Source organism: Triturus cristatus, chromosome 7 (genome assembly GCF_964204655.1).
Source record: "Triturus cristatus chromosome 7, aTriCri1.1, whole genome shotgun sequence".
Lineage (NCBI taxonomy): Eukaryota > Metazoa > Chordata > Amphibia > Caudata > Salamandridae > Triturus > Triturus cristatus.
In genome coordinates this window covers 446,158,111-446,182,161 of record NC_140590.1, presented here as the reverse complement: position 1 = coordinate 446,182,161, position 24,051 = coordinate 446,158,111, and the positions used below count along the sequence as shown (strand labels likewise).

General features: G+C 46.3%; 1 protein-coding gene across 1 annotated transcript in view; it reads right to left on the bottom strand.

Annotated features, from left to right (window-relative positions):
* Window positions 1-24,051, bottom strand: part of DNAH9 (dynein axonemal heavy chain 9) — a 1,479,259-nt gene that overhangs the window by 1,036 nt on the left and 1,454,172 nt on the right. The gene's annotated exons all lie outside the window — the stretch shown is intronic.

The following is a 24,051-nucleotide window of genomic DNA, read 5'->3' as shown; positions in this document are numbered from 1 at the left end:
TCACAAAGAAGATAGCATAGAAATAAGTATATTATTTTTTATCAAGTAGGTACTTTTTAGCAAATTAACAAAATCACTGCACACAATAATGTCCACAAAAAGTACACAATTTCTATGTGTAGCCATAAACTGGCACATGCACCTTAACTGTATGGGTTTCCATTTTCTTCCTCCTGGAAAATATTTGTCAGGAGCAAAAATCCAACTCTCCGTACTGTAAGAAATTGGTGTGTTAGTTGCCAAGGATGTGAATCCTTCACATGTAATAAGTCTATCATTGTCTTTTTATTCGGAATCACGAACTTCATTGCAGCACTTGGGTCTCTCAGGCCACCAAAGCAGAGCAGTCCAATCCTCACTGAGCGGTGGTAGTGTGGGCTAGTACTAGCAGTTCACTAGCATGCAAAAATATCACTCAATAAATCAATATCCAATGTGTGTTTTTTCCTTTTAATAAAGGAAAAGTACTTTAAATACACACACTACTTACTTCCACGCATTACAAATAGACACAACAAGATAGATTGAAAAAACCACCTTAGCTCCCACCTATATTAACCACAACACCACAATATAAGGGAGGATCATTTTAAATAAGGCAGGCCTATTGGCTTTGTCAAGGTGTCAACACATCATTACAAGCAACCTCATGTTATAATTCACCGAGTACAGGCTCATACATTGCTTTAAAAGTCAACAAAAGTCCCAGGGACTTTTGGCTAGTTCTCGAAACATTGCTTGGGGCTGCTGCACCTCCTGCAATCCCTCAATCACACTTGAAATATGCTGGTGGGGCCACCACAGAGAAGTTATGCAAATGTTTACCCATGCGCAGTGCATTTTGGGGTGCTTCATTCACCAGCAGCATAAATATATCCTGCTTATATTTGTTTTCTCTTTTTTTTTATTCCCAGGAGCTGCCAAAAGTGGCAGCAGCATGGGTAGCCTACTCCCATGCTGCCCAGCCAGCTTCCCACCGGGCCAATATTGTTAAATATCAGCATGGCAGCCTGGTGGTGCTCAAATCCTCTTCTTGTCCCCGGTACATCCTTGCATCTGCCCTCTGGAGATGAGGTCCCCAGGGCTAAAAGTTGGATTGTGGAGTAGTGCCACCCTCACCATTAAAGGATTTCAAATTTCCCAGGGGAATTTTAAATCCTAGCAGCGAAACCCTATTCACTGCTTCTTGTGCTCTGTCCTCCCGAGGGATCGAGCTTGGAATTATTGTAACTCTGGCCCCGTAGGGCTGACCAGTATGATCTTAGGCTCATTAGGCCAAACCTAGCTACCACAAGAATTTTCTTTAAGCCTCCTGACTTCTAAAGGGTGCTTCTTCTGGGAGCTGGTGTTTCTGCGTCACTGCACCAGAACTTTCCTCTGCTTGTGTTTCTGAGGTTATCTTCTGATTGGGGACTGGGCCTTCCACAGTTCCTCCATATCCATTATGCAGCCCATCCTTCCTTCCACACTCCCCAGGCCCCATGGCCTCCTACCTGGCTTGCAAGGCACCGGTGTGTCAGCAGTAAAGCCAAGGGCCAGTACACAGAAGGCATGTTCATTCCCCCAATTTAACCAAAAGGTATACCACCAGGGGTCATGGGTGTTGTGATATGCAATGCAGGGGAAACAGTCTAAAGGGGTGGGTCATCCCACATGGGTATGCTAGATCCGCATGACTTGTGCGGGGAATGAAAACATTCCTTTTTTATGTACAACCCTCACACACTCTGGTGGTGTCATGCTTCATCATCGGGTTCACCCTGACTCCTAAAGGTCAGGGTGTGCTCAACCATATTTCAGGGAGCACTTAGTGTATGGGTGGCCAGGGGGCTTAATTACAGATTAAAATTCCCTCACCTTTATTCGTGGAGATGGTGGGGAGACTAAAACAAAACTTGTGGGTATGTGGACTGTTATGGTCCTATGACCCTAGATTTTAGATAAACATGTTTCAGCCCTACTTTAAGGCCTAACCAGATCTGGGGCTTTCATCAGGGTATCAGATCAGTACCTCCCTGGTTATTAGGTCAAATTTCCAGCTGGCAGAGTAATGTCAAGCACTAATGCATGGGCAGTGCTAATACTTGCTCGTCAGTGGTCTTTGTGGCGAATCACCTGCAATACGAAAAATCCACGGCAGGTATCATGTAAGGCTCACATATGACATTTGCACAGGGTGAAGATTCATATTATGACTGTGAATCTTAAGGAAGCATGCATATCCCACCACATGCGTGTTTTTTAAAAAAAAAGTCTTAATTGTAAATAATCATTCAAACTACTTGTGCACACAATTGTTAGTCACAAAAAACGTATACTCCTTCTCATGACTCAATTCATTCAACCACACAAATTGTCTGGATAGCCCTAGTAATCTCATTTCCGTGTATTATTATCTTGCATAATATGCGGAGTGAGGAAGTTACATAACTTTCACAAGAAAGCGAACACCATACAATCCTAAAAATGTAAGTTCTCTGCGCAGCATACACACACTATAATAATAGCGCAGGAGGGTGCGTATGATAATAGTCACCCATACTTATTGGGTGTCAATCGCCTCAGGAGCGGGGGTGGGGCTCCCTTTAGTCACACACTACAGGAAAAAGTAGTGGAAAAGAAAGCAAAACAGGAGGCTTGGGGTCAATAATGATCTAACCTCATAAAGTGCGAGCGAACCTCCGTCTTCGGACTGGCAGAGTCTGGTCATATCACTTACTTTGTCAAGGGTGTAGCCCCAGCTACTTGGCTAAATTGCCCTTTGTGTCTCCCGGCTATCGGTGGAATGGCGCCGGGAGGCACCGATATTTAAGTGGCAGTGTTGAGCGGTAGACGCTGGTTAGTTCCATACCACGTGATCTGCGTGTGTCGTGACCAGCTTTCAACAAAAACGTTGAACTACAAAAAGCCCATTGCTTGATGGGAAATGGAGCTCACTATCCCAGGGACTCCGGAAAAAAGCCTAAAGGGGACTCAAATTGTTGACAAAACTTATGAAAACATGATGTTTTAATAGTCAGGTCTAATAGTGATGTTGACCATTATTTAGGATATTATGGTCGAGAATGAATGATGTTGAATGCCGTGTGTGCATTTAGCCTCCACTACAAAACCTCACAGGTCATTAATTACCTCTAGTGTGTAATCAGAAAATAACTACATGTTAGCTAAGCGCCAAGACCTACAGGGTGCAGCTAAGGTTCCTCAATAGAACAATGTGCTCATGGGTGTTGAACATCCTCAGTATCTATAGTGAGAGATATGTACCTGCAGTGTGAATGAGTACATTCAACTAATTAATTATTTTCTTGACTGTGTTGGATCGGGAATTATATGTGGTACGCAGATCAGGGAGTCAGTCTCTGGTTTTACATTGGTGTCAAGTAATGCTGCCCGTGGTGTGTTCTGTGCTCTTCTCTATGCTTGCTTAATGACCTTTGTAGGGTATTCCTTCTCTTTGAGTTTTTCTGTAAGCTTTTTTGATTCCTCCTTTAAATCTCGTAGTTCTAAACAGTTTTGCCTGATACGAAGGAACCTCATGTCCATTCCCCCAACTGTTCCTCAGAAAGCAAAAAGGTCCAGCACCACTGGGCTGGGAGAGACCCATTCTAGTCCTGTGGGTCAGCTGGAGTCACAGTCCATCCTTGCAGGGCATCAGGTGGCTTCTCCTTCCAACTGGTCATTTTTCGCCAATGCTTTCACTATTGCCGCTCCCAGACTGATTGTCTTCTCCACTCTTTCTCTCTTCTTCATGGGTATTTAAGCCAGGTGGAATGTTCTAGAAGTCAGGCATCCCTTGCCAATCCAACCTCATAATCACCACAAAATGAAAATAACATCAGACCTTAAGGCACTGTACAGTAGCATCTCCCAATATGAGATGCTGAGAGTCATCATTAAAGACTGTAGAGTGTGAGGTAGGACAGCAGCGGGTACACCAAATTCTGAGAGTATGTGACACACTACAAGGTGAAACTCTGCAGCATAGTCTCACCTTTCGGTAGTCATGATTTCCAAAACTTGCTTTTATGTACAATTACTGTCTGTGGTACTTAGCTCATCCGTAGAATAAAGGGGCCCATCATTCTTGACATGGGGTTAAGACTGCTTGTTTTTACGATCAAAGCTGACATGTGGACCAATTACAGATGCAGTTTAAACACATTCTGTAGTGACCACGAGTGATTTGCAGGAGTATGCTTATAATGTCACTATGCATTGTGCTTCAATTACTATATTCAACTTTGTGAACAAGTGACACCATTCTTTTTGCAAATGCGAGTTGACATGTATAATAATGCTTATATGTGTTCTATTATTGGCTGTTTTCCAACAGGTCCATCTCCTGGAACATTTGAGTCACCAAATTTAGGGGGTACTCATTTTACATGAAACACACTTTATTCAGTGTAATAAGGGTAACAACATTATCACAAATTCAGGTATTGTCCTCAAATAGTAAGGCTGTATTGGACCATACTGAAGAAATGCCACTTGATCTTATGAGGTAACCGGGTGTGAAATGGGGACCGAAAGAGGGGGACCATAGAACAACTAACATTCAATTGCTCCCCAAAGTTTTTAGTTTTCCCATAGTCCCCCTTTCCCGAAAATAAAAGTAAATTCCTATGGGGATCTATAGACAATTAAAAAAAATTCACTAGCTACAACACACACTATCATCATTGACACATCAGCACCTACCCCGGGGGGTGAAAACATCTCTATCAAAGGGCCCCTGGGAGAGGACTGCTAGGCATTGCACCTCCCACCTAGCTTGGAACAGAACCCTATGATGAAGCATGGCACCTTGGTGGGTGAGGATTCTTGTTTCTTTTCCTGAATGAAGAGATTCCATATGGCTCTGCTTGATCAAAATATTTAGACAGTACTGCAGAAATTGTACTACTTGATCAGGCCAGCTCACATTACATTCTTTTGATTCACAATCCTGGGGAGGGCAGGCACATCATCATTTCAGCCCTGTCTCAAACCTCCTGCATAGCATTTTGGGACAATCCAATATGTGGAACCTCAGGTTGTCTATGAAAAGAGTTCCCCTGAGAGCCTTGGCTCTACACCTAGCTAAAACAGCTGCCTGATCACTTCCCACCAAATCTTTGAAGGCAAGCCCCTCCTGTATTGGCCCTAGTGGTCGGGCCCTCCTCCTTTGGTTCTGTCGACATGGGCTGTCTCATCCCAGGTGCGTTGTGACATGCTAATTAACAGATGAAGATATCCTCCCCACCCCTTTCTTTCCCACGAGCCAGGTCAAATACTGTTAATTGCTCTACTCTGTAGGAAGGCTTTTGATCATTCTGTTGGGGAGCAAAGGAATGAACTTGGCCCGGAATTGGGAGTCAAAGGCCTGGAATCTGATTATGAGCTGAACCAGCGAAAGATGACAACTTTTACCATAATCAGTGTAGATATGAAGTTAGGGACTCTAAATCTACACTTAGGGTACATGGTTACCCCTAGATTGGTACCTCATTGGACCTTGTAGACCTTAGTGGATTGAAACTCAACTTTAGAGTAGATTGCACCTATATGAAGTAATACAGTGTAAGCACCACAGGCCTCCATATGAATGCCCACTCACATTATAAAGCCTACCACAGGTCAGTACCAATCCTTGATGATTCCCTCTGCAATAGGCTACCTGTTTGTCTGCTGACATGTCCACGTGCAGCCAGCCTCGTACCTCTTTCCCTAGCTTTGCATCAGTACCACTAACTTGTAAGCAGACACTGGAAGTTAGCACTCAGTCGCTTTACCAATAATGTACAGTGAGACTCAAGTAGTGAGACTCGCTCATAGTATAAGCCTAAAAACCAGGTAGTCAATAACGAAAAGTCCAGGGTGGCCAAAGGGGTGGGTCCCAATTAGCTACACACACACTCCAAAGAAGTAGGGTAGCTTGGTTTCTTTTCACACCCAACTTACACACTTATTACAGCCCTTAATTTAATTGCCCTGACCTTCATTTTGCAATTTGGTAACAACCCATTGGGAATATTTGTAAATATTCATTGATTTGGAGACTGGTTACATTCATTACCAATAACCACTGCACTTGCTCCCACCCTATAACATTCATTCTCACTTTTAACCTCAAATGCATGGCTGCAGAAAATACGCTTTTTTTCATCCACAGTCATAGCATCTATCTTGAGTCAGCCCCAATGTAAGTGAATCTGGGTCCGCTATTTGTGCCCCGCCCTCGTAAGGTGAACTTAGATGCGCAGAAAGGGTTATGAATAGGGCCATTGGCCCAGTATGAAGAAGTGCAAAAAACGAACCATACCCTAACGAGCTTGTCATGTCAAAGCAGTACATTTTACAATGACATGGCTGCATCTACACACTGCACGCACATCTGCGTTCGCTCATAAGAAGTGATGCACAAACATTAGCAGATAGCTGGCTGCTGATTGACTCTTTATGCGTTACTGAATGTTAGGCATAATTAGCAGTTAGAACCAGAAGTCCCAGGCCTGCCAAGTATCAGATCAGATCAGCAACTGTGTGTCTGGACATTACATCTAGTGGAAACAGCTAAAGAGGGTCATTTAATGCTGCTATTACTACGGATGCAGAAGTTTCCCCAAAAAATTCATTTGATAATGCCTAAAAAGTGCACTTATCACCAGAAGATTTGCATCCGCTGAAATTCATACAACTCATTTTAAAGGAAACCTATGGGTCCTATATAAACATTCCCATTTATTCCTGTCCAAAAACATATATAGGCCATCGAGCCCGCCCTTCTGATCCACCGTTAAGATCAAACCTACCTCCAGGACCCTGCACAGTGCACCAGTCTACAGAGGCGTGGAGGATTAAAAAGTATTGCACAGCAAGCAACAAATGAATCGCCACAGTGACACGTGAGAGTGGGGCTGGTGCCCCAAGCGACATTAAACCTCTATTGGAAATAGTCCAGAATGTCAAACACTGCTGCTTCCTGAATAACTACAGCCTTGTCCTTGGTGGTTGATAAAATATATTTGTAATGAAATACGATGCTCTTTATGAAAGTAGGCGCACAAGTATCAGCAATTACTTATGCGCACAATAATGTTTCTGAATAAAATAAAAACATGGAAAACACTGGAATCATACAACTTACCCCTTTGAGTGATGGTCGCGCGATTTATGCACCTGCGTTTTTCCAAGACCAGGAAACATTTCCATTAAGTGCGCGGTCTGAATGAACTCCATTGTGAGCGCGAATGCAAACAGATACCATCTGACTGAATTTTCATTATGGAGAAAGCCTATGTGACATACAATTACTTTTACCGGAAAGACGACGCTTTCAAGAGATGCAGAATTGATGTCTTTTTAGAAGAAAGAACCTGCGAAGATTCTGAAAAAACCTCATGCCTTATCTTTTCTGTGCAGATTATAGACACTCGAAAAGAGATCCCAATCATAAAGCCACAGGTTTATGTTGAGTCGCGCGCCAGGCAATCCGGCAATGACGCACAGGTTCTGAGGTAATCTAAAAACGATAGAGCCGGTTATCATTTTGGTGGTCTCATACATGGAGCCTTCTTTAGATCTGTGGGACGCTGCAACCAGTGTCCTGCTATTACGCCTACCACCACCTCGCCGAGCTGTGGGCACAGTCACCAGCAGTAATTCCCTCGAATACAGGGCTGATTTGGCATTGGCGTGAGAGTGACGGGCGGCGGCGAACATCGCCATGGCAGCCAAAGGACCACCATGCCGATGTCCCTGTTGTGAGCCACAGCCCTGCTGAGATGCCCAGGAGAACCGGCACCCGAGGGAGACCCAGGACCGCTGGGGATTCCCTGGAATTCTCCCTGGAAGAGAATCTGATTTCCACATGGTTTGGTCTCTATCTTTAGTGGCAGAATGGTAAAAATAATGGAGTGGCAGGCAGAGGCACAACTAGAGCCAAATTTGGGGGGGGGGGGGGGGGGGGGGGCTAAGAAAAAATTTCGGGGGGGGGGGGGGCTGAATCTTTAAGCAATAGGCAGAGTGGAGCTGCAGGGGCTCTTAGAAGGGGTGAAACAACTGCGAGGCCTCATTAACATGCAAATGGTCTTTTACAGACCTGTGAAGTGCGCGGGTGCGGCTGTGTGTGCCCGGGAAGCTGTCTCATCGCGGGCTGCCACACACGACGGTGGGGGGGCTGAAGCCCTTTGAGTCCAATGGGTGTTGCGCGCCTGGTGGCAGGTATAGTGACCGGCTGGTCACAGCCTAGTGTTTCTACACTGTGTTTCCACTTGCCACTCCCTAAAGGCTGGCTTTCACACTCACCACACATCCATTCATCACAGGTGCCACCGGTCAGGTGACCCTGCTAATAAAAGGGGTCGGGCGCACGTGCCCTGGGCCAGTTCCAGCACTATACTTTGGGTGTCTGTGTAATCATTTATCCGACATGAGGGCCTAGGTCCCAAACTATTACAGAAGGGATCATGAACGATTACCAGGGGCTCAGACTAATTCAAGCTTTTCACCCATTTTTATTTTTAAACATTGGATGAAACTGACACAGTTCACTTGATGGGTGAAAGAATCTTGTCCACATGGTCAGGTATAAGATCCGATGGCCGCCACGGACTCAGAATGTAGGTATCAGATCAAAGAGGAGAGCGCGTTCTAATCCAAATAAGCGGCATTCGCATAAAGGGTGTAAGTATCAGAATCAGATAAACACAGTTCACTCACTGCATGTGTAGCACCTAAATTGAAAGGCATATGTATGAGGAGAGTTGTGTTGCTCTTGCACCTTGCAACTTGGTGAATGTGCCTTGCAAGCCCAAAATGCTACTTTTAAAGCCACCTAAGGCACCCTTGTGTGGCCCTGGGTGGCTTCCTAAATCTGTAGTAACACAACACAGTGCAAATTGCTGCATTGCGTTACCCTGCCCTGGGAAGGCGTTCCATGGGCGTTGTTTGGGTGTTTCCACGCAGCTCTTATAGTTTTTATGCATTCTTAGATTTACCAAAAGTGGTAGACCTGACAATGCACCAAAAAAAATGACTTCTCGGGGAGGTGCAATGAGGAGAAATGTCTTCATTTCTCTTCCTCACATCCTCCTTCTATATGTGCTCAGTGGCAGCTCCTCTGCTAAGGAGGAGGAGCGTCACTCCACTGCTTTTCAGAAGTGGAAGGATAATACAATGATAATAACGGAAAGATATTATCATTTTATTTTTCCTGTTGCAGGCGCGACAGCTTTGCCAGGCTGGGTCGGAGGCGGGGGGCTGCACTGCTGACAGAGCAGGGGAGGGGAGGAGTGGTTGCACTTCCTAAACTGTGCATGAATCTTTGTCCGGCCCTCTGGGGCTGGTCAAACATTAATGCGCACTTAGCATGTTCTCCACCCAGGCTGCTTTACAGCCTGTGGGAAGAACATGCCCAGGCTCCCTGTCCCTGTCTGGTCACCATGGTTTGGCGCTCAGATCAATCACAACACTGCAATGCAGTGTTGTGATTGGCCCAGGGGAGCCTTGGACTGAGTGCACACTGTGCCTTGTTCTGGCCAGAGGCGAGATGGAACGAGGAGGACACGGCGAGAAGGTAAGTTGAATTTTATTTTTTATTCACCCCTCGTCTGCATTTTACAGCACACATAGACAGAGAAATATCCCTCTCAGGGTGGTTTTATGCATGAAGGTGCCCTTTCCTGCACAAAAGCAATCCTGCTTGCAACTGAGGCACCCTTACACCATGGTGTAAGGAAGGGTGCCTGCATTGGCGGTAGGCAGCCAAAATGGCACCTGAGCGGGTACAAAGGAAGGTATGCACTATATTATTTAAATACAGCACATTCCTGTTCTTTCCCTGTCACTCAGTGCAATGCAGCAAGGTGACTTGCTGCTCTGCGTGACTTTCTCAGAAATATTCCCCTAAATGTGTAAAGTTCATTCCTTGGGTGCAAGCATCAATCCATAGCTGAACCTTTTACTAAAAGTTTACAACTAACAGATCCAATGAGCACCGTTCACAGAACCCGTCCAGGCAACAGACTAACTAGGTCTGATTGTTCACTGATAGACTGCAGGCAGTTAATCAGATGTGCACAGTGCACTCTGAAAGTGCAAATAAACTGGAGACAGATCACCCACATGGTGCGATGATAGGCGGGTGAGTAGACGAATAGGAATAATGTTTGAGAAAAAACAATGGTTGATGTCTACAGCCAGTGGCCAACTGGTCACCTAATACAATGGAGATGCTTCTAGCCTACTTGACATGTTCCGATTACTCCTGCTGTCAATATCAAAGAACACCAGGCTTAATGAGCTAAATAAGGGCTGTGCCCAAGGTGAAAGCAGGAAAGACCTGTGGCATTCCAGAACAAAATGGTCCAAATAACAGTCTTTGGAGGGGTTTGCCATCTTCACTGCACTCTTGTGTTATCTGCATCTTTTAAGGGGTCCAGAAAGGATTTAACTTTTGTTGTAGGGTGACCACCTGGGAGGAAGATGTCCTCTGGCGAGCTTATGGTGAGATACATACTCAACCCTGTAGCAATGCTCCTCATTTTCCCCTTAAGCACTGCGCTACAGTTTGCCCAAAGATGCCAGCTGGGCAGAGAGTCTGCGTGGCAGCGGGAAGTCTCCTAGGACGTTGCAGCCAAAATAATCAATGCAATAGTTTTGCACGGCCTGTGGTCCCAAACCTGCTGTGTTTCAGTGTCTTTCCTGCTCCTTTTTTTGGGCACTGCGAAAATGTAACTGTCGAGTGTGAAACATACCTGGCGGGGACATGGCAAGGCAGGCGCACATCTCTGAAGTAACAAGCCTTGGGGCATATCAGCAAGCAGGCGTTAAAAAATTATCGCCGCTTTTGCGTCCGTTTTCAGACAAAAAGAGGCGATCATTTTATCGCCTTATCTGCAAGGTCATGCTATCGCCTGAAACCTTGCCTTATGTCCATTTCCCTTAACGCCCATCTTTGCATCTCTAATGAGATGCAAAGTGGGCGTTCCTTCCCAGGATAACGGGAGAAATGTCGCTAAGCGACATTTCTCCTATCATCAAGCCTCACGCAAAGCAGCATAGCGACAGGAAAAGTAGCGATAAACTCTGTTATCGCTACTTTCCTTACGCCTGCTTTGAAACTGACTTAGCCATGATATCCTATGGAAGGTGGATATCATGGCTAAGTATGTGAGGCCCTATCAGCAAGCTATCGGCAAACTTCGTGGGATTATCGCTGGGTTTCCAGCGATAATCTCACGTTAGGCAGTTAGCGCTAGGATTTTTATCGCTTTTGAGATAAGCGTTGCTAATAGCACGCTATCTCAGCAATAAAAATCCACGCTAGCCGGCGACAATTATCCTAGCGCTAAGTGCGCTTAGCGATAATTATCGCCGGTTGTTGTTGATATGCCCCCAAGTTTTCCTGTACCAGCTGTCTTTTATCTGGCGATTCCCATTATAAACTCTTTCCATGTTGGTCAGTAGTTTGTTGGGGTTATAGAGCTTTGACAGTTCTTCTTTCCCAGGTTAGCAATACAGATTCTCATAGCCACCCAGATCAACTAGCCCATCAGCAATCGACCGTAGAAACAGTTGCTGCACTGATCTCAAGCATGAAAACATAATTGAGTCCTAGATTGGCCGAGTTGTTGATATAGCTAAGTTGCGCTTCATCCTTCGGTGTCTCAGCTCCTCAAAGCTCACAGTTTACGAATGAAAGAAATTCAAGCACATAAATATGTGATTGTGATACAAGATCGTGATGGATCAAATGCAGAACATGAAATTATTACACAGGTCTCATGACCCCTAAAGAGGCGATTCCATTCCTGAGCAAAGTCTCCTCCATGTGCTCGAGTACAGAAAAAACACAACTTGCGAACATAGCTGGGGAAATGCTTAAATTGTGTACAGCAGGCCATCCATGTATGACTCGGTAAAACCTTTCCATACACTGCATATTCAGTTCATTTGAACTTTTTATGATTGAGACCTGCAACAATTTGTTTACACAGGTTTTTAATAAAATGCATTAAGTCAAAATAGTATTACAGTGGTTTTTTAAAACAAAAGCTTTTAAAATAGGCCTCCATATTTGTAAACTCTTTCTTGGAGAAATCATTTTCCCTGCAACGTGGACTGCAAGTCTGTTTCCTCTAAGAGAGGAACTGTTTCAGATCTGATTATGAATTACCATGGTAACCACATTTTCAAGAAGGCTGCATGTACCGTTTTTCCAATTGGTATCTCAAAAAGGACAATTTTAATAGTAGACAAATTATAGAGTAACATTAAAATGAATGTTGGTGAGTAGGCAGGGGAAAGAAAAATGACACATCTGAAGCATGATTGGAACAATGCTAATGGGAATGTATGCATGCAGCTGTGTAAGAGATCAGCTGTATTAATGTATTTGGAATGAACAGCACAGCACCTATTGAAATTCAAAAATGTAAAGAGGCTTAGCAAAATTAATTGTGTTCTTGACAGCTATTGAGACGCAACCACCTCATACTAAACAACATTAGTATTAGCCCGTCAAGCTCTGTGTTCCACAGATTTACTGCTCCTTTCACAATGCACTCCTGGAAGTGCCCTTCGCTCACATCCCTTGCCCCACCATACGGGCGAAGGGACTGCGCCCCCTCACCTCTTTTCCCTCACCTTGTTTGCAGGCTGAGTAAAGGTCAACCTGACAGACACTCTTCTTGTTTGGGTCAGGCCAAAAGGAGTTACAGGTGCTAAATGTGCAGGGTCCTGGCTGCCTGAGCGGAACTTTTCCAGTTTGAGGATTTTACAGCCCTGTGGGTGTGATCTCCTCATCCTGGCAAAGTGCCTCGAGGACCTCCACCTCATCAGGAGGGGGAGCGTCGCCATTTGCCTCGGACCTCAGCCCTTGCGTTTTAAGCCCTGAAGTGGCCAGGGCTGAGTGTCAATCAGAGTGGGGAGGGGCCAGCAACTCTCACTGAACCCATCAGACTCTCTTGACGAGTGTGGGACTGCTGTCTTCCGTCATTGACGGAGGGCAGCAGTCCCATCCCTCCTGGGACTTACGAGGCTTTCCTCTCCCGGAGCTGCAGTACATGTATGTTTTCTGTTTTTGAATGTTTGGTGCGTGTGTGCCTGTATGTATATATGTATGAATTTGTTGTGCGTAAAAGTATATGTGTGCGGCCTGCCTACCCCCCCTTTGTCAAAATTACCGTCTCCCACTGTTCACTTGACTCATGCCCTCCAGTTCTTTGAACCTTGGTTCAAGAGAGAGCGAATTGGAGGCTAAGGTTTATGATGTCCATATGCTTAATTGTGGGAGTGCCTGTCGGACTCAAGTATATTTCAAATTGAGAGGGTTTTTGGGTAGCACTGAAATCGTCTCTCTATTTAGGTGTAGCAAAATGCAGTTTTCAGTGTGTATATAACTCATGCCATCAATTCTTAAAAAATACAAATCGAGAGAGAAATGAGAGAGATTTGGCTTTGAGCTACCCCCTTCAGTCATTGGGGTTTCTGTGTTTTATATGGGTTGCCATTGCTTGGATGGGCTGTCAATCGCAGCCATGTCATTTCGTCTTTGTTTACATTTTCATTTTTGTGTCCCCATTAGGTTTGCATATTCCTTCTGTTAGACTTCTGATGTGACATGACATGTCGCTTGTAATTGAATCAATGAATGTTCTTGGATGTATTAACTTTTCTGCCACTGTAACTTTTTAATTGTTGGTTTATTGTTTGTTTTTTGTGTGTTTGCTGTTTGGATGCCTTATTCTGTTTCACCATTTACAACGCAAACTTTTCTTCTGACCCCGTTTCACAAAGTTTGAGAGTTTAGCTGTTGCTTCATTACAAATTTTGGTTTTAAGTCTACCGGTGCAAAACAACTATTACCAAACACTTTCCTCACGAAATAATAAGACCTATTAGCTTTGCCAATGCATGCTGTTAATTTTATTTTGTAGGTCGGCTTGTTGTTTTGCTGTATTCCTTTTGATGTTAATTATTTGTGTTTGTTTTAATTGTTTTCAGTGGTGAATTTTATTTGATGGGTAGCGCTTCTCACTTTTCCCTGCACAATGAAGGCCCTTATGTCCATGCACTTTGCAGGTATAGAATACCATAGAATACCATAGAATAGAATAGCATAGAATAGAATAGAATAGAATAGAATAGCATAGAATAGAATAGAATAGAATAGAATTGAATAGAATAGAATAGAATAGCATAGAATAGCATAGAATAGCATAGAATATAATATAATAGAATAGCATAGAATAGAATAGAATAGAATAGAATAGAATAGAATAGCATAGAATAGAATAGAATAGAATAGAATTGAATAGAATAGAATAGCATAGAATAGCATAGAATAGCATAGAATATAATATAATAGAATAGCATAGAATAGAATAGAATAGAATAGAATAGAAAAGAATAGAATAGAATAGAATTGAATAGAATAGAATAGCATAGCATAGAATAGCATAGAATAGAATAGAATAGAATAGAATAGAATAGAATAGAATAGCATAGAATAGAATAGCATAGAATAGAATAGAATAGAATTGAATAGAATAGAATAGAATAGAATAGCATAGAATAGCATAGAATAGAATAGAATAGAATAGCATAGAATAGAATAGAATAGAATAGAATAGCATAGAATAGAATAGAATAGAATAGATATTTGGCATCATGTGAAATGTGCATGTCAAATGTGTAACTACCTAGATGTACAAAGTTCCGTTGCTGGTCAGCTAGGGTTGTGATCTATTTATCATAACATGCATACATACATATCTCGAATCAGTAAAAACATAATATATCTCATTGCCATTATCTTTGAAAAGGTTATCAGTAACTGAATAACCGCTACTGTGCAAACAAGAATCCATGGCCATACTCCTACATGCCAGTAATTTAGTTTCTCTAATGGAAACAATCCGGGGGTCATGAGCGTTTAAGTTAAAATAAACATTACATCTATGTCACCCCTAAAATAATTCAATATGCTATAAGAAGTCATAACTGTTATTGTACTCGAAAAAACACCACCATACAGGACTTAGCACATTGGCTTTCAAGGTCACACAGGCTTGTTCCTGAAGTGTGAACTTCGTGTGTTCTTGAAACTCAATATAATATCTGCCACACGCCTTACACAGTCCTTGGGACCGGAGCAGAGACGTAGGTTTCACTTGTAGGTTTTAAACTCTCTTGCCTGACCACATGTCCTAAGGGCCAATTAAGGTGATTTACTACAAAATTCATCAATAAAAGATATGATATACCACCGCACCCTCACTTGTCAAACACACGTTGCCCATGTTTACCCAGTGCATGGGTTATTACATAGTCATGTTTTGGTGTAAGTAGATCGTGCCATCCAGATTTACCCCTTGTAAGAAATACCATCTGCCCAAAGTGTGCTCACAATTTTGTTTTATTCTGATTGTATGAATTGTTCGCCTTTTTTGATAAGTCCATAGGCCTGATGGACAGACTCAGGCATTATATGCTGGTTATTAAATAGTATACCTTGCCTTTCAGTGAAGCCTTAAACACAGGACTAGTGGATACTTGGTACCTAGTAGGGGGCGGATTTACAAGCCCCTTGCGCCTATTTTACGCCGCCGTTGCGTCACTATCTGTTAAGGAAATAAATTTCAGCTGCACGGATAAGAAATTACAATCCGCCAGCTCCTAGCTTGGAGCAGAAAGGAGAGTGGAGGGAGAGGGTGGGAGGTGGAGAGCAAGGAGAATTGGGGTGGTACGGGGAGGGAGAGAGGAAGGAACAGAAGGGAGTAGCAATGCTTTGCCAGCTGAAGGAATACACGGACATGTTATTAATTCATAACCAAGACAAAAGATTATCCCCATCAGCAGTCGAGACCCTGTCAAACAAAAGACTTGATATCAAGAGGGCAGAAATTAGCCCCCAGATGTGACTGCTAGGCCCAGGAAACTGATGCTATAACATCTACACATTTGAAGGCTTACAATGCTGGAGATGACTTATACCTGCTAGCCATGGAGCCAGAGGGCAATACAACCTACAGATGAGGAAGGTTATGTTACCTGGACCTTAAATAGATTGTGAAGAAAATTGAGGGCAGTTGCCTAGTTTATTGTGATTACACAGATGTAACTCAATTAGATATTATCGATACTATCGCAGACAACTTAAGTTGTAGGAATGGTCTGAGTTCCTCTTTAAAGAGCAAGCCATAACTCTCTCCATGGCATAAGTGTATATTGGAGAAGTGCCTTGCCTGACGGCTGTGAACAAAACCAAGACAAGACAACGTGTTTTTTGCAACATTCTTTGAATGCAGCCTGGGGCATGGGACCCTGGTGCACATTTTAGGTTTCGACTACAATGTATGCATGAGCTACAGGAAACCGGCAAAGAGAGACTCAAACAAGGAAAAGTCACAGCAGTATGCAATATTTTAGCAACAGCCTCTGAAAGGCACTTCCCCCCAGAAGAAGTCTTTGTCTTAGGTAAGCTTTTTTACAAGGGCTCCCTTGCAGAATACTCACACACATAAAAGAAGTTATTTCAGATATTCTAGACCATCTCTAAATGACACTAAACCCACAGCACTAACCTGGGTTAGACTTAGCGCCTGATTACGATCTTGGCAGACAGTGTTACTCTGTGACAAACGTGACGGATATCCAGTCCGCCAAATTAAAAGTCCTTTATATTCTATGGAACTTGTAACACTGTGGTGGGATAGCCATCATGTTTGTGACAGAGATTCCCATCCGCCAAGATCGTAATCAGGCCCTACGTTTCTATTTTGCACAAAAGCAGGTCGCATTCTTGTCTTGAAATCTGTCAGACTCACTGAGCCATGGCCAGACTCTCCCATAGCAAGACAAGCATTTGCAATGCAATAGGTCTCGCATTACTGAATGTTTGAGCTATTGGCGTTGCATTATTATTTGCAATGCCAATTGCTCAAACTTTTAGTAATGCAAGACATATTGCACTGCAAATTCTTGTTTTTTATCTATTTATTTACTTTTGTAGCAATGGCGGCACGCCGTGCTTTAGCTCGAAATGTTTAAGGATAAAGCTAGGCTTACCGCCATTGCTACAAAAGTAAAAGGAAAACAAATGGTGGCCGCCCACCTTTTTTCTATTTATGTTACTTTTGAAGCAATTGCGCTTAAGATGTTTAAAGCTAAAGCCCTTCAGGGCTTCAAACATTAAGAAAGTGCTATAATTGAAATGCTTCAATTCAGTGCGGCGGCGAGGCACCGGCATATATTTTTTCAAATAGTGCCTTCTGCTCTGTATACCATACACTGGGTGTTGTCTTTTTGAAACAATGTAGTGCAAACTGCGTAGCTGCATCGGTTACACCAACAACCCGAGTGGTGCTGAGGATGATGCAACTGCTCAACTGCCTCCACTATCACCGGCAAAAAATGCATCTTCTTTTCTGCATTACTCATGTTTTAAAACATCAACACATGCAAATCCATCCATTGCAGGGGCCTCTCTGTTGTTGTATGTAGGAGTTAGCAAAACAGAAGGATGATATCAGCATGCCTGTTTGAGAGGATGAGTTGCTGCTCGGCTCTCGGGGGAGGGGGAGAACAAGTCAATTGGCTGCACATCTGTTGCTAATAGGCGGAGGAAGAGGAGGGGAGAGAGAATGCCCCACCAGCTGAACAGAGCATCTATGATGGGGAGGCGGGGCCATGAAAAGCATGCTGCTAAATGCTGGAGGCGCAGGAGGGCGATAGGGCATGCAGTGCGCATTAGTGAGCAAATCAAATAACAGTTGAATTGGTGAATGTACTTCTGCATGATGAAGGCATGGTAAAAAGGAAGCGATATTGCAAAGATAATACCTGTCCTAGAGTAATTAACTGATCTGGTTTCCTTTCAGGGGCAGGTTCATTCATCATTGTGTATGGATGAATGTTATAGTTTATACATCTACAAGCTGTTAATATATAGAGAATAGTCTCCAAAAACGCCTAAAAGCTGAAAGCAGTCTGAAATTATTTCAGTCTTCAAACCAAGCACACCCTTGCTCTCTAGCACAGTCCCTGTCTGATAATGATCTTCGCTGCTTTGAAATAGAGATTTAAGCCTATTCACACGCACATGTAATTTTCAATTTGTTGTCACGCTGTTTGGTGCCTTGGTTTCCGCATGAATCATTCCACCACAAAATAACACAACTGTTATACCTCCCACATTTACCGTCATTGCTAAAATACTCTCAGCCCTCTTTGATAAACTCATTTAGCTTTTCTTGACGTTCCAGCAAAGTAGGACAGGGCGTATGCTGCTGATGTGCTTCCTCTGTTCTGCTCCCAGGGAAGTCCTGCAGAGTTTCTGAGGAGAATGTGAAACAAAAACAAGCATGCGGTGGGAGCCTGTGAGCGCGCGCTTGTTTTTTCTTGAGAGGAGACGCCTTGTGCTTGCACATCGCCTGTCCGTTCGCGCACATGGTTTGTCTCCTTTCGCGCATCAAACCGACAACAATAGGTCTCGCTAAGGTGAGCAGCGTGCATGCGCTAGGCGAGACCTAAAAAACCACATCAGCTCCCTGACTCCAAACAGCCATTTTGTCTTCTCACAGGGCTTCCAAGAATATTGTCCAGCAGAACAGAACTCTGTGCTGATGTAGTCTTAAGAGAAGTGTCTGACAGTTTTTTTTTGCTTAGCTGCTATTTCTGATAAAGGTAAGTGTAGCCAACCTGATAGTTATGTTGTGTGGAGAAAAGCATTATTGGTTTGATTACTTGTTTCTCTCATCAGTAAGATTATGTGATTTGTTCCATATGCTTTACAGGCAGCATTTATCAATATTAGGTGGGTTATACAATTTGTTGCTGCAAAGTTGCGAACTCAGGTGCTCTTTCTGTTCTTTCCCTAAATTTTCTGCCTCTCCCTCACTCGAGCTTTAGTTACTCTTTCACTGAGGGCAAGTCTAATTTCCTCAGTTCAGATGAGGTTCCCCAAGGACTGCTATTGAAAGATACCTTTTCATAAAATAAAATTAAAGTCATCTATTGCATTTATTGCTGTGAACACATTTCTTTTCTTAAATTTCCCTAATTGTTCTAACCTTTGAATTTTACTAGACGGATAACGGTCGCCCAGTTTAATTATGTTGGGAATCGGCACAAGTTCAGCTTTTTCTGTAAATTCATCTTCATATTCCCTGTGATAAAGTCTAAGAAGACAAAATTTAGTATAGAGTATTTTCCTGCACTACTCCTAGATATTGTTTGCCGCACTTTCCAGCATTTAAATAACTAGGGCCAGATGTACGAAATCGCGTGTTTGCGATTTCCTAATAGCGAATTTTAGATTTTAGATTCGCTATTCCGAAATTGCAAACTACGATGTACAAAAGTGTGTTTGTCACTGTTAGCGATTCGCAGTAGGTCGTAAATGGAACTGCCTCATCAATATTCATGTGGTAGGTCGCAATTTGCGACCCATTGTGAATGGTGCAGTCACAGGGATGGTGGCCTGCTGGGGTCACCAGACCACCATGTCTGTGATTGCTTTTTAAATCATGCACAAACTAAAATTGATGGACAGAATGCAGAACAATGTCACACATTCACACCAGTACAGAGATCTGGGGCGAAATCCATCGTGTTTTGCTCCCCATGCCATTCCAGTTTTGCTTTTTTGCCCTAAGTGTGCCGGGTATGCTGAGACGTGGGTCCCGGGCTCACTGTGCCACTGGATTCAAGCTAACCTGGCTGATGAGGGGTGATGCCCCTAAACCCGTCCCAGGATGCTTGTATCCGGTCCAGGGAGGACCTGGCTTGGCAGTTCGGTCTGGACTGTTCCCATGAGGCGCAGGGTCAAGACTGATTTGCATATGGCTGGGTCTAAACTGGGGTGGCATGGTGAGCAAAAGAACAATGGATTTAACCCAGATCTAGTGACTGGGGCAGAATGTTTGATTTGCTCTGCATTCCGTCCACCATCCATCTGTGTGTCTTTTGCTTTTTAAATAAAGCCATTCTTTTTGTAATGCAACCCGTTTTCCTTACAGGAAAATGGGATGTGTTAGACCTGGCATCATTGGCGTTGATTTACCCTGTATTTTTGTCTTTGCCTCCTGTTTTGTTTTGCTGTGTGTTGGACTTTGCTTTGCTGCTCTAGATGCTTTGGGCACTTTGCCACCTATGTTCAGTGCCAAAGTGCAAGTGCTCCCTTTGTAAATTATTGTTATGGATCAGTGATTCAATGATGCCATATTTGATTTACTAGTCATTCCCTAGTACAGTGCACTGTGTGTGCCCAGGGCCTGTAAATGAAATGCTGCTATTGGGCTGTAGAAGCAGCATTACAATGTAACTCAGGCCTGCCCTTGAGAGTCTGTGTGCAGTCTGGTACTGCCATGTCGACCTGGCAAGTGCACCCACTTGCCAGGCCCTAACCCTCCCTTTTCTTACATGTTAGTCACCGCTAGGATAGGTCCAAGTTACCCCTGTGGGCAGGGTGCAGTGTATGTGAATGGTAGGCCATGCCCTGGTGTGTGTGGCATGTCCTGATAGTGAAATACTGCCAATTTCGTTTTTCACTATTGCAAGGCTACCTGTTCCCATAGGGTAGAATGGGGAGTTTGCTTATAACATCTCATAAACATAGCTACCCCTGGGAACAAGGTCGGAAGATAAAGTTTAGTATGACTGAACTCTTAGGTGCCAATTCCGATCCGGTAAAAACCCGTTACGAACCGTCGGACGGAGCCTTTTCTCCGTCCGACTCGTACCCGGTGCGAAATCCATCCGAAAATGCAAGTACGATTCCTACGGAAACACCATTTCCGTACGAATCGAACAAAACACCGACCGAACAGAATCGAAACACAATTCCGATCCTGAAAAGCGCCGACCTGACGTCGGTACGCATCCAGCCTACGTTTCACAAACCAGGAAGTACGATTCGAACCGACGTCATCCCGCACGGAAAATATTTACCGGCTGCCAAAAACTGCCGGGAAATCAGGACGACACACGCAAGGAGCAGCTGGACGCGATGAACAGACATGGACCCGAACCTACGTGCCATCCCTGCCCTCCTAGCAGTCCACCTGGCGTACAGGAACTGACGCAGACGCCGCAGAAGGTCAGCACAACAACCAGGGGCAAAGGGGGGGGCAGGGGCAGGACACACAACACCAACACATGGTACCAAATCACACATGGCCTGGACATACCTGACCATCAGGGCCTGGTCACTTCCAGGGGGTGGGGGCGAGGCCAGCAACGCAAGCGTCCGTCACAACGGAAGTGGATGGTCACGCGAACCGGTACGTACCCTACCCAGGCCGCAAGAGCGTGGGTACGGAACGTACCACGCGTCCCCCTACGTCACTCCATCAATGGCGGTACGGCCCGTACCCACGTCAGAAAGGCCTTGGTACGGCTCGTACCAGCATTGCTGGGTCATGTAGGGGTACGCGTGGTACGACCCGTAGCCACGCCCCCAAGGCCTGTGTACGGTGCGGACCCCACGGCACCGCAACAATGGGGGGACGCACCGTACCCACCCACCAAAGGCATGGGTACGGGCCGTACCCAGGCACGCAGAGCGTGGGTAGGGGTATGTACGGACCGTACCCCCACCCGTGGAAGTACGGCCCGTACCCCCACCCGTGTATGTACGCCCCGATCCCCCACCCCAGCAGTGTATGTACGCCCCGACCCCCCACCCGTGTATGTACGCACCGAACCCCCACCCCAGCAGTGTATGTACGCCCCGAACCCCCACCCGTGTATGTACGCACCGAACCCCCACCCCAGCAGTGTATGTACGCCCCGAACCCCCACCCGTGTATGTACGCACCGAACCCCCACCCCAGCAGTGTATGTACGCCCCGAACCCCCACCCGTGTATGTACGCACCGAACCCCCACCCCAGCAGTGTATGTACGCCCCGAACCCCCACCCGTGTATGTACGCACCGAACCACTACCCGTGTATGTACGCCCCGAACCTCCACCCCAGCAGTGTATGTACGCCCCGACCCCCCACCCGTGTATGTATGCACCGAACCCCCACCCCAGCAGTGTATGTATGCCCCGAACCCCCACCCGTGTATGTACGCACCGAACCACCACCCGTGTATGTACGCCCCGAACCCCCACCCCAGCAGTGTATGTACGCCCCGACCCCCCACCCGTGTATGTACGCACCGAACCCCCACCCCAGCAGTGTATGTACACCCCGAACCCCCACCCGTGTATGTACGCACCGAACCCCCACCCCAGCAGTGTATGTACGCCCCGACCCCCCACCCGTGTATGTACGCACCGAACCCCCACCCCAGCAGTGTATGTACGCCCCAAACCCCCACCCGTGTATGTACGCACCGAACCCCCACCCCAGCAGTGTATGTACGCCCCGAACCCCCACCCGTGTATGTACGCACCGAACCCCCACCCCAGCAGTGTATGTACGCCCCGAACCCCCACCCGTGTATGTACGCACCGAACCACCACCCGTGTATGTACGCCCCGAACCCCCACCCCAGCAGTGTATGTACGCCCCGACCCCCCACCCGTGTATGTATGCACCGAACCCCCACCCCAGCAGTGTATGTACGCCCCGAACCCCCACCCGTGTATGTACGCACCGAACCACCACCCGTGTATGTACGCCCCGAACCCCCACCCCAGCAGTGTATGTACGCCCCGACCCCCCACCCGTGTATGTACGCACTGAACCCCCACCCCAGCAGTGTATGTACGCCCCGAACCCCCACCCGTGTATGTACGCACCGAACCCCACCCCAGCAGTGTATGTACGCCCCGAACCCCCACCCGTGTATGTACGCACCGAACCCCCACCCCAGCAGTGTATGTACGCCCCGAACCCCCACCCGTGTATGTACGCACCGAACCCCCACCCCAGCAGTGTATGTACGCCCCGAACCCCCACCCGTGTATGTACGCACCGAACCCCCAACCCAGCAGTGTATGTACGCCCCGAACCCCCACCCGTGTATGTACGCCCCGGACCCCCACCCGTGTATGTACGCACCGAACCCCCACCCCAGCAGTGTATGTACGCCCCGAACCCCCACCCGTGTATGTACGCACCGAACCACCACCCGTGTATGTACGCCCCGAACCCCCACCCCAGCAGTGTATGTACGCCGCGAACCCCCACCCGTGTATATACGCACCTAACCTGCAATAAGAATGGTGTGTGCCTAACACCCCCAGCAGTGCCCAGACATAGGAGGGGTGGGTGCAGAGTCCTCCCAGCAGTGCCCAGACACAGGAGGGGTGTGTGTAGAGTCCTCCCAGCAGTGGCCAGACGCAGGAGGGGTGGGTGCAGAGTCCTCCCAGCAGTGCCCAGACACAGGAGGGGTGGGTGCCTAACACTCCCAGCAGTGCCCTGAGACAGGAGGGGTGGGTGCCTAACACTCCCAGCAGTGCCCTGAGACAGGAGGGGTGGGTGCAGAGTCCTCCCAGCAGTGCCCAGAGACAGGAGGGGTGGGTGCAGAGTCCTCCCAGCAGTGCCCAGAGACAGGAGGGGTGGGTGCAGAGTCCTCCCAGCAGTGCCCAGAGACAGGAGGGGTGGGTGCCTAACACTCCCAGCAGTGCCCTGAGACAGGAGGGGTGGGTGCAGAGTCCTCCCAGCAGTGCCCAGAGACAGGAGGGGTGGGTGCAGAGTCCTCCCAGCAGTGCCCAGAGACAGGAGGGGTGGGTGCCTAACACTCCCAGCAGTGCCCTGAGACAGGAGGGGTGGGTGCAGAGTCCTCCCAGCAGTGCCCAGACACAGGAGGGGTGGGTGCAGAGTCCTCCCAGCAGTGCCCAGACACAGAAGGGGTGGGTGCAGAGTCCTCCCAGCAGTGCCCAGAGACAGGAGGGGTGGGTGCCTAACACTCCCAGCAGTGCCCAGAGACAGGAGGGGTGGGTGCCTAACACTCCCAGCAGTGCCCTGAGACAGGAGGGGTGGGTGCAGAGTCCTCCCAGCAGTGGCCAGACACAGGAGGGGTGTGTGTAGAGTCCTCCCAGCAGTGGCCAGACGCAGGAGGGGTGGGTGCAGAGTCCTCCCAGCAGTGCCCAGACACAGGAGGGG